Source organism: Eutrema salsugineum, unplaced genomic scaffold, assembly GCF_000478725.1.
Source record: "Eutrema salsugineum unplaced genomic scaffold, Eutsalg1_0 scaffold_7, whole genome shotgun sequence".
Lineage (NCBI taxonomy): Eukaryota > Viridiplantae > Streptophyta > Magnoliopsida > Brassicales > Brassicaceae > Eutrema > Eutrema salsugineum.
Window position 1 is genome coordinate 2,841,929 of NW_006256486.1, and position 9,766 is coordinate 2,851,694.

Consider the following 9,766-nt stretch of genomic DNA (forward strand, 5'->3'; position numbering starts at 1 on the left):
TCTCCAAGTGGAAAGAAGCAACGATATTCTGTGAGTGAGACGGTTCTTCTCTCTTAACGACACACCTATGTGTTGTTTGGAGACTGAGTTTGTGAAAGTACATTTTAGGTTTCATATGATTACATTACAAGAAAAACATCATTTTACGATGGCCAAAATGATCGTTATTTCGTCGTAATAAGACTATTACAACAAACTACCAACGATTACGAAATCGTCGTAAAGTTATCGTCGTAATAGACAAATCGTCGTAAAATCGTCGTATAATATACGACGGTTTCGTTTCGTCGTAACATTGAGGAAAACAAAATCGTCGTAAATGCGTCGTACAGTTTACGACGATTTTACATCGAATTGCGTCGACTTGGTCTTCGCCTGGACCGTCGTTAAATGATCGTTAATGGTCGACGTAAGATCATCGTAAAATGTACGACGCAAAAATCGTCGTAAATCAATCGTAAAGTATTTAATCATTTCGTCGTAAAATCGTCGTAAAGCACGCACGTATAATCGTCGTATTTGTGGTCGTACATTTTGGTCGTAAATTCGTCGTAATATTTACGACGAATGTACGATGGTTTTAAATAAAGATATTACGACGATTATACGACGTTTAATATAATTAAAAATTAAAAAAAAAATTAATTCGAATTAAAATTTAAATGAAAAAAAATAATTTAAAATTTAAAATTTATTAAAATTTCAAATTAAAATTTCAAATTAAAATTAATTGCAATTTACAAAAAAATCCTACAGCTCTAAATCTAAATCTATATCTATATCGTTGATCCCGTCACCGGCTTGCTCCCCATCGTCCTGGACGTGTTCCTTGTCGGATCTTCGGTTTGATGTTTCCGCCGGCGCCTGATCTCCGACTCTAGGAGGCTTAACCCCAAGAGATCGGAACATCTCCTCGTCCGTCTGCACCGGCGGTTGTGTCCTAGTGGATGATCCGGCGGCAGACGATCCGACAACCCCATAAGCCCGCAGCTTGTCCAACTGCGCCATGAGCACCGGGTTGTCGGCTCCCATGAGCACCGGGTTGTCGGCTCCCATGATCTCGAAAAGACCGTAGAGCTGGTCGATCCTCGTCTCGTAACGGGTCTGCATTTGATCGATCTCCTGGCGGATAACCGGATCCGGGACCCGGATGTGACCAGTCGCCGTAGCTCTCGGGGTATCACGAATGGATCCCATCCCTAATACCCGCTCCTTTTTCTTTGGGGCAACCTAAAAATATTTAAAAACATTATGGTTAGAAATTCAATTTAAAACTAAAGTTACATTAATTAAATATAGTAATTAAATTTACCTCTTCGAAAATCTGGTCCATCTCCGCCACCGTCAGCGCCGGGGTCGATTGGACCGTGCTACCTCCGGGAGACGTTTGACGCGCCTGCTGAGTCAGCTGCGTCTGTCGCTCCTCGATCGCCGCACAGACGGCGTTGTAGATCTCCTCCGCCCGAAGATCCGTGAATTCGCCGTCCCGCTTCTTATGCGTCTCGGCGAAAACCTTTGTCATTGGAGGAAGTTCTCATCCGTTATCTTCGACCTACAAAATCAAAATGAAAAAATTAGGATCGACAAATAAGGGTTAATTATTTGAAAAAAAAGTAATTTTAATTTACTTACCATCATAAGCCGTCTTCCGGCAAAAGGAATCTAGCTGGAAGTGTGCGGAACGTTCTTCCGATTTCCCGCATCGTCAGTAGCGTTCCTGAAAAATATTTTCATTAGAATATATTATAAGAATTAATGAAAACAAATAATGTAAATATTAATGGAATTATTTACTTACCTAGATCCGGAACACTTGGCGGCCGTAGTCTGGTTGTGCGGATCCAACCAGTACTGGACAAGGCCCCGCCAGACGGAATTGGCCATAAGCGCCGGCTTGGCCTTGTCGCCGTCAACCTCCCACTTCCGTTTCCAGTCGGAAACGGTGTTGTTGAGGCGGAATTTGACCTTCTCCTTGAAGGCCGTCTCCACACGTCCGTGTGCGGATGTTTCTCAATGCCAGTTTTGCTAGGAAAAAAAAAGTTAGTAATTATTGTAAAAAATTAAAATTAAAAATTAAAATTAAACGAAATTGTAAATTACTTACCGCAAAACACTTGAATCAAGTGTCAAGTGTGGCCTGATCCAGCTTCTTCCAGCTGGTATGGAGTTGTACGAAAAATCCTTTGATGATATCCGCAATGTTACGACCGACTGCATTGTCGGTCGTAAACCTAGTCAAATAGAAATAGAAAAGTAAATTAATTTCAAATATATAAGAATAAATATTAATTAATTTAAAAATATTGTAGGAAAAAATTTACGTATCAAAATGTTCCCGGGGCTCGATCCGGGTCGAGTTTGTTCATGGTCTCACGACCCGGGTGTGCCAGAAGATCCTGTACCGTAAACTGGGCATACGGTACAGGCGGGATCGGATCAGCTTCAGGATCGGCCGGTGCGGGAGCCGCTGGTTCGGCTGGTGGTGGTGGATTCGGTGCCGGCTGCAGTACAACGACCGGTTGGGAAACCGTCCGTTGTGTTCCCGAGGACTCCGGGATGGCTGATCCGGTCGCCGAGGTAGACATGGCTGTACCGTCAGAATCGACCAGCTGTCGGTAGTGAAATCTCTTAGCCCGATTAGCCATATCAACAGAATCTACAAAATTTAAAAAAATTTGTTACTAATTTTTCAAATACTTATTTAAATTTACAAAATCCGAGCCTATCTAAATTCCGAAATCTAAATCTAAATTCCGAACCTATAAATCTAAATTCTGAACCTAAATCTAAAAGAATATGTAATAAAATTATTTTAAAACAAAAAACTTACAAGTATTTGGCTAGGAAGAGGTTTAGGAGATTAGGGAGGTAGAGAGAGAAAGTTTATTAGAGAGAGAAGGGAGAAGAGAGGAATGAGCGACGAAATGGGGAAAACTCGCGTCCCTTATATAGATTTTGTGATCGTCGTAAAATCGTCGTAAAAGCACCAATGCCTCCAATAGCTTCATGGACATTTTTGGGCAAGAGTTCAGCACATGCAAATGGAAATAATTGTTGCATAAACACATGGCAGTCATGGCTTTTCATCCCAGCAAACTTTACCCCCTTCTCAACAGATTTGGAAAGATTAGAGACATACCCATCAAGAAATTTAACGTCAGAAGAAACCCATCTGAACAATGCTGACTTTTGATCTGCACTCAACCGAAATACAGGAACTGGTGCTTTCCCATTTCTCAGTAGATGCAACTCACTTCTGTTGCATAAATCAGACAAGTCTAATCTTGACTTACCATTGTCTTTTGTTCTTCCCGCTACGTTCATAACTGTATGCATGATGTTATCAAAAAAGTTTTTTTCAATGTGCATGACATCAAGATTGTGTCTGAGCAGATGATCTTTCCAATAAGGTAGTTGCCAAAAGATACTTTTCTTGTGCCAATTATGATGAACTCCATAACCTTCAGGCATATTTGCAGGAGTGTGCCAGTTTCCCCCACGCGTTACTGCTTCCTCTTCCCTCCAATGATCGATTTGCGCCTGTATATCAGCTCCTGTTAAATTAACGGGTGGAGGGACATGTACACTTTTGTTCTTCATAAATAACCTCTTGTTCCTCCGATATGGATGGTTATCCTGTAAAAACCTCCGGTGACAATCAAACCAACAAGTTTTTCTACCATGTTTTAGCTGAAACGCATCAGTTCGATGAAGACAATAAGGATAAGATAGCCTCCCATGTGTAGTCCATCCTGATAGCATATCATAAGCGGGGAAATTGCTTATTGTCCACATAAGCACAACTCGCATAGTAAATTTTTTCCTCGTAGAACAGTCATATGTACGAACGCTAGTATACCATAACTGATTCAACTCATGTATGAGTGGCTGCAGAAATACATCGAGAGCTCGCTTCGGATGATTTGGACCTGGAACCAAAATACTTAAGAAAAGAAATTCCCTTTGCATGCACAAATCTGGAGAAAGATTATAAGGAGTTAGGATTACTGGCCATAATGAATATTGTCTACCAGACATACCAAATTGACTAAAACCATCAGTGCACAGACCAAGATAGACATTCCGTTTGAACTTAGCAAAATCTGGGTATACCATATTGAAGTGTTTCCATGCCTTTGCATCTGATGGATGAACAACTTCTCCATCTACTTGTGTATGTTCTGCATGCCATCTCATTGATGCAGCTGTCCTTTCAGATTGATAAAACCATTTTAACCTATCAGTTATAGGGAGATACCACATACGTTGGTACGGTATCCTTTTACGCCCACCAGTTTACGGCCTGTATCTTGGTTTTTGGCAAAATCGACATTCCTCTAGTTGATTACCATCTTTCCAAAAAATCATACAGTTGTCAACACATACATCTATCATCTCAGAAGGTAGACCAAGACTAAAAATCAACTTCTGAATTTCATAGTATGTTCCCGCTGCCAAGTTATCCTCCGGTAGATACTCCTTCAGAAGATCAGCCCAATCATCCATGCAAACCTCAGCCATGTTATGATCTGTTTTAATTGACATCATCCTAGCTGCCAACGATAATTTAGACAAGCTTTCTCTACATCCTTCGTAGATTGGCTGATTAGCATTGTCTAACAAATCATAAAATCGTTTGGCATCTACATTAGGTTCCTCAACAATATTACCAGTATGCGTTTCATGAAATGCATCAGTCACCATTTCGTGCATCCTATCATGATCTACACTTTGATCATATTGATATTGATTAGGCTGATGACCATAATTCGATTCATCAATATCAACATGACTTTGATAATTACTACTACTACCAGCATTCCCATGAGTATTACTGCCATATCCTTCTCCATGTAGATACCAAAAAAAATATTGCAGCATAAACCCTCTATTTAATAAATGCGTCCACATGGTTTTGGTTAGTGTATACCTCGTATTCTTGCATTTCAAACAAGGACAAAACATCTTCCCACTATCTTTCGTTCTCTCCATATTTGTAGCCTGAAACATAAATATTTCTAACCCGTTCTTGAACTCTTCTGTCAACGCCCCATCTGAATCTTTACGCATATACATCCAACTTCTTAGCTCGTATATAGACATCTTGAAAATAAACTCAAAATACTATTTTTTTTTATTTATTAGACAATTGTGTCACGTCTAGCCACGTGAATGGAGTAAATTAACCTTATAATATTATTACTTATTTTTTTCAAAGTAATATAACTCTTAATTCGGGTTTCCAACAATGGACAACCCAATATATAAGGATTTACAACACTATACTAAAATTTAAGAGACCTACAATGGGTCTCACAGATGAAGATGCTCTTATGTTTGAATGATGATGTGTTTTGATTGAAAGAAGGAATGAAGATCTATTTATAGGAAAATTTCGGGCTTTACAACGCTTTTACGACGACATTTTACGACGAATTTACATTCAAAAATAATATTACGACGAGTTTACGACGATTATGCGATAAAATCTTTCCCCTGCAATTGTTAGGTAAACATGTTTTAAATGTTTTCCACCTAACTACTTTTTCGACGTAAAATCGTCATAATATGTACATCGAAATGCAGTCGTCGTATATTCGTCGTAATTGTACATCAAATTTACGACGATTTTACATTTTCTAGCAAATCTCTCGTTATCGATGTATAATCATCGTAATTCGTCGTAAATTGTACGTCGAGTTTACGATGATTTTTTATACGACGGTGTTACGACGGTTTTAAAATTAGACGTAAGATCGTCGTAAAATCGTTGTAAGCTTGCGACAATTTGAAAACCGTCGTAATGAACCGTTGGAAAACGATTGTTTTTTTGTAGTGTTATCACGGGGGTGGTATTTAATTAGTGGTTTGATTTCATATTCAATATGGTAATGTGATTGTCCAGATTGCATGTGGTTGTGGTTGTCTTTTCTCTTCATAGAAAATTTGTTGATTAATTCATTTTTGTATTTTTATGACAGGACAAGATTCTCTTCTAACAACCTAATATAATTTTTTTTTATTTTTTTATTTGGTGGTTCTATTTGTCTCGTTCCAATACTCATCAAGACTATAGTTTTATAAGACTGTTCTTAAATTGCGTTTGGGGGCATTGATGCAGCTAATGTGGTTATGAATAAAAAAAACTAATTTTCTTTAACATTACGTATTCATTAAGAAATGAAAAATAGTTGATGAAAGTGTATGCATACTTTTATACCTTTTTGCCTAATTATATATTGATTTCAGATTTCAGTTACTTCACTCTATATGTAGTCCAATTTTGATAATCCTCAATAGTTGGCAAGATGTACATCTTGCTTCTAAAGTTATCTCCAATAACTTTGCAGATATTGACAAGTTGTTAAAAACCAACTCTAATTCTTTCTGTAAATTTTCCTTTTTATTGAATCAAAGTGAAAAATACAAATGAAGAATGCGTATGAATTATCTTTTCTTTACACTCTCATAACGACTGTAACAGAAAAGTTAAACAAGCTAATGACGCTTGATCAAATACACAATCAACATAATTCCTTCTAAAACATGATAATCCTATTTATACTAAGAGATTAATCCATCTTCCATACACGTGTGAATGCCTACACTTAACAACTTTCAACACGTGTAAATGATCTGAGCTTAAGTCGTATTCTGTTGCTGCTTAATCCTCTGTCTTGTGTATACTTTCAAAGGAGGTGCTCTCCTATCAATACCCCCCCCCCCCCCCCCCCCTTCTTTCGAAATGCATCTTGTCCCTAAGATCAAATGTAGGAAATTGCTGCAACAGATCTTTGGCTAGCATCCATGTAGACTCGTGAGAAGGAAGGTCCTTCCACACAACTAATATCTCCAAGTCTCCATTATGTGTATAACGATGCTCCACAATGCGATCAGGTAGCTTAAGCCAGTCATCCTCCATAGACAATGTCGTTGGCAAAGGGAGAACCAATTGATCCGAACCCACCACAGTCTTCAACTGAGAAATGTGAAAAACTGGATGTATTTTCGAGCATACCAGTAGTGCCAAGCGATACGCTGCCTTTCCAATGCGTTCAAGTATCTCAAATGGACCATAAAATCGTGCGGCCAATTTGTGACACATACGTCTAGCCACTGAAACCTGTCTATATGGTCTGAGTTTGAGAAATACTTTTGTACCCACTGTAAACTCTACATCACGTCGATGCTTATCCGCTTGTAACTTCATCATATCTTGAGCACATTGCAAATATTCTTTAATCTGAATAAGCATCAAGTCACGCTCCTTAAGCATCATCTCTAACTCAAAGTTAGTTGTTGATCCATCCTCAAATCTCAACAAAGTAGGCGGTTCTTGACCATAAACCACAGAGAATGGACACGTTTTCAAAGCAGTATGGTAATTGGTGTTATACCAAAGTTCAGCCCATGGTAGAAATTTGTCCCAAGTCTTCGGATGAGCTGATGCCAAACACCTTAAGTACGTTTCCAAGCATCTATTGAGCACTTCCGTTTGTCCATCTGTTTGTGGATGGAAGGCAGTGCTGTACTTAAGTTTAGTGCCTGCCTGCTTGAATATCTCTTTCGAAAAGTGGCTTAAAAAAAATCCTATCTCTGTCGGAGACAATCGAGGCTGGAAAACCATGAAGTCGCACTATCTCTTTGATGAACTTCATCGCCACATCAATCAAAGAGAATGGATGTTTTAGCCCAATAAAGTGGCCATACTTGCTGAATCGATCAACCACTACTAGAATAACATTGAAGCCACATGAGAGGGGTAGACCTTCGATGAAATCTAAGCTTATATCTTCCCACACCGCATTTGGAATAGGCAATGGCTTAAGAAGACCGGCTGGTGATAGAGTCGAGTACTTATGTGTTTGACAGATTCGGCATTCAGCAACAAACTTCTGCACCGACTCATTCATTCCTTTCCAGTGAACTGACAGTTGCAGACGTTTCATTGTTTTTAATACACCCGAATGTCCTCTAATAGGTCCTTCATGATATTCAGCGAGTAACAGTGGAAAGTAAGCTGAGCTCGATGGAATAATCAGTCGTCTTTTATACCACAGTTTACCTTTAGCTACTGAGTATCCTGCTTTAACCACTTCACCATCCTTGATCCGTTTAATCATATTCTGAATGAATGCATCTTCGTCAATCTATTTGAACATCCTGTATTTGTAAAACTGTAGGAACTGTCAATGCCAACAATGTTGTAGTCATCGACCCAGAGTAGTCTGCATACATCTAGACAACCCATCAGCAGCTCTGTTTTCTATTCCAGGTTTGTTGACAATATCGAAATCATAACCTAATAGCCGTGTCAGCCATCTCTGATATTCCATCGTGACCTCTCTTTGTTCTAACAGAAATTTTAGGCTCTTCTGGTCTGTATGAACGATCGTCCAATGAGATAATGCTTCCACTTCTGTATAGCAAGCACTATAGCCATTAATTCTCTCTCATAAACCGATTTAAGTTGTTCTCTTGGAGTTAATATTGAACTGAAATACGCTATAGGTCTTTTGTTTTGCATTAATACCGCTCCCAAACCATAACCCGAGGCATCTGTTTCTACAATAAAGACTTCAGAAAAATCAGGCAGAGCCAAAACATGTGCTGAAGTCATGGCTTTCTTCAATATCTCAAATGCTGTTTGTGCATTTTCGGACTACTGGAATTTATCCTTCTTGAGAAGTTCTGTTAAAGGTCTTGCCAAGTGACCATATCTTTTGACGAAGCGACGGTAATAACCTGTTAACCCGAGAAGTCTTCTTAACTCCTTCACTGTTTTTGGCACAGGCCATCTAAGCATCGCATCTGTTTTACTTGGGTCAGTAGCTACTCCTTTAGCTGAAATAATGTGGCCCAAGTAATCCACTTCTGACTGAGCAAAAGAACACTTCTTTTTGTTAGCGAAGAGGTGATTATCTGCAAAAACTTTCAACACAACCTCAAGATGATCATTGTGTTCTGTTAAGCTGCGACTGTATATCAATATGTCGTCGAAAAAAACGAGGACAAACTTTCGCAGAAACGAACGAAAGAGATCATTCATAAGAGACTATTTGTAAGCCCGAAGGGCATTACAAGAAACTCGTAGTGCCCATCATGCGTTCTAAACGCTGTCTTCTCGATATCAGTCTCTTTCATGCGTATCTGATGATAACCAGAACGCAAGTCCAACTTCGAAAATAACACCGCACCATGCAACTCATCCAAGAGTTCATCGATCATTGGTATGGGGAATTTGTCAGGAATAGTGGCTCGGTTCAATGCCCTGTAATCAATACAGAACCTCCAGCTCGTGTCCTTCTTCTTCACCAATAACACCGGGCTGGAGTAAGGGCTTACACTCTTCCTTATAGTGCCACTCGTTAGCATATCTTGAACCATATTTTTCATCACTTCCTTATGCATTTGCGGGTATCTGTATGGTCTGACATTAATTGGGCCATGACCATTCTGTAGTGTGATGGCATGTTCTCTTCCACGGATAGGAGGTAACTCGGTTGGAACAGCAAAGACACTGTTGTATTCCTGCAAAAATTCGGTAATCAATATTGGTAACTCACTTTTCTTTGCTTCAGAAATATTTTGAATACCGAACTCCAACGATACTCCTTTTGACATCACTACAGGCTTCGAAGCTAATGATTTCAATGATAGACGTCGAGAGTGAAGAGAAATATCTCCATACAGTGTAATCCATTCACCATTATGGATGGATGAAAACTCTTGTTTCTTCCAATCTATATGACACTTCCCAAGTGTT